The following is a 2271-nucleotide window of genomic DNA, read 5'->3' as shown; positions in this document are numbered from 1 at the left end:
GTGTCAGAGATATTGGGTTGCATCCAGTGATGTCACTGACCAAGTGGACTGAATTTCCCTCCCTCTCCTATTCTCCCTCCTCCCGTATTGTCTTGCAAGTAAATAATAATAATAATAATAATAATAATAATAAAAAATTTATTTGTACTCCACCCATCTGACTGGGTTGCCCCAGCCATGCTGGGTGGCTTCCTGCATATATAAAAACATAGTAAAAATATTAAACCTTCAAAAGCTTCCCTATATAGGGCTGCCTTCAGATGTTCTCTAAATGTTATATAATTACTCATCTCCTTCACATTTGATGGGAAGGCATTCCACAGGGTGGGCGCCACTACTGAGAAGGCCCTCTGCCTGGTTTCTTGTAGCTTCACTTCTTGCAGTGAGGGAATAGCCATAAACTTAAGTCGTGTGAGTGTGGTAGTTATTTCATTTGTATACTGACTGTGTTGCATTAAACCAGGCTCTTGGCCCTCCAGATGTTTTTGGCCTACAACTCCCATGATCCCTAGCTAGCAGGACGAGTGGTCAGGGATGATGGGAATTGTAGTCTCAAAACATCGGGAGGGCCGAGGTTGAGGAAGCCTGCATTAAACTTTTAGTTACTTGCTTACTTGAGTTATTTTCACTCCATCTTTTGCAACAGCTTCTGTAAAGCAATAAAAATACAAATAAAATGTCAAACACCCCCCTCCCCCATCCCACCAAATGTAGAATAAAATTGCCAGGAGTCGCTGGGGCAACCCAGTCAGATTGGTGGGGTACAAATAACAAAATTATTATTATCAAGTTACGGTAATCTTTATTGTCACATGTTCAGAGCATTCGCACTCCAATAAGGTCTTTGACTGATAAATATTGCCAGTGGTAGCCCATCCATCCCTATCTATGATGATCCTCAGGCCCAGGCAACTGCATTTTATTTCATCAGTACTTTGACCCACAATCTGATTTGCAAATACATTTAAAAATGCTTAAAATTGGTTTCAACTGGTTGTTTCCAACTAGGCTATGCTCACTCTAATCTTTACTTGCGTCTATTGATTTCAATGAGTCTTCACTGAGAATGCAGGCATCCTTTTTACATTTTCTTTTATTGCTCCTTTATTATACTGTACTCTGTTTTATTTCATTTGTATTGCTGTTATCCACATGGGGATAGCATTTGAAGAAAAGGTGGCACCAAAAATTCACTTTTCTTTTTTCTTTCCATTGGAAGAAAGTCTTGATAAGAGCTACAGAACTGTTACGACATTTTAATGCCTGCTACCTTTGAGTTCCTCTCCCAACTTTTAAGAAATCTTTTCTGTGGTGATCCTAATGCTAAAAAAAAAAAAAGAAAATTAAAAAATCCATACCTCAGAATTTAAGGATAATGAGAATCTTTAGGGGTTTTAAACTGACATTTAAATGCATATTTATCATTACCAAGTTAATTAGCACTCTTCTACTAAGGACAAAATAATTAAACTAATCATATTTAATGGAATTTCGGGGATAGCTGATGTCGCAAGAAATCTAAAACACGGTAGTTGAACTGATTTGCTATTAGTTGGACTTTTACCAATTACACATCCTTTGAATTTATGGAGGAACTCTGTTTCTCCTTACCTTGCTTCAAAGTGAAGGTGTCCGGACTTTGCAACAAGTATTTTATTAATTTCAGGTGTACTTTTGGCTACAAATGGTCACAGTAAGAAAGGAGGTAAAATTATTACTCACCGCTCATTTTTATAGCAGTGAGGTTTATATTAGCGTGCTAATTTGTGCTTAGCAATAGAAAAGGGTCTTCTTCAGGAGAATGCGTCGCCGCTACATCTTGCAATAAAAGGGAACAGAAATGTTTCCAATCCAAACATTCAGCTGCTCTTTTGTGCTGTATCCAGATCAGAAAGCAAATCTAGGGATGGAGATCTGGCTTCATGGGGCAAATCTGACAGGTGGGTGGGGCCAACCACTTACCAACCACAGAATGCCATTATGATATCACTTGATTGGCATGTAGGTGGGGCCTCTCACCTGTCAATAATCCCTTGCACTCTGAAAGTCCTCCCAGGCTCCCCTTTTAAGTCCCTGATCTTGATGGGTCCCTCATTAAGTCCCCAAATTTGGAAGAGACTTGCAGAACCTTTTCCCCATGCTTCCTTTTCTTTTTGCCTCTGTAAAGTTTCCTCCTTTCTGCTCCCCACAGACGGGGCAGTGCAAGGTGGGGGCGGTCCGTCCTGGGTGTCACCTCTGAGGGGGGTGACAAAATGGTGTGCGGCACTAACC

At 40.3% G+C, this 2271-nt stretch overlaps 1 long non-coding RNA gene across 1 annotated transcript; it reads right to left on the bottom strand.

Moving 5' to 3' along the window:
* Positions 1-1075: 1075 nt before the first annotated feature.
* On the bottom strand, positions 1076-1919 carry LOC308469275. Its single transcript, XR_013982075.1, has 2 exons — positions 1612-1919; positions 1076-1323 (listed from the first exon to the last, which is right to left on the bottom strand). It is a non-coding gene; the product is annotated as an uncharacterized lncRNA (long non-coding RNA).
* Positions 1920-2271: the final 352 nt, after the last annotated feature.

Source organism: Podarcis pityusensis (genome assembly GCF_964106645.2).
Source record: "Podarcis pityusensis genome assembly, chromosome: 2".
NCBI lineage: Eukaryota > Metazoa > Chordata > Lepidosauria > Squamata > Lacertidae > Podarcis > Podarcis pityusensis.
The sequence above is the reverse complement of the archived record's forward strand: the minus strand, read 5'-3'. Positions and strand labels throughout refer to the sequence as shown.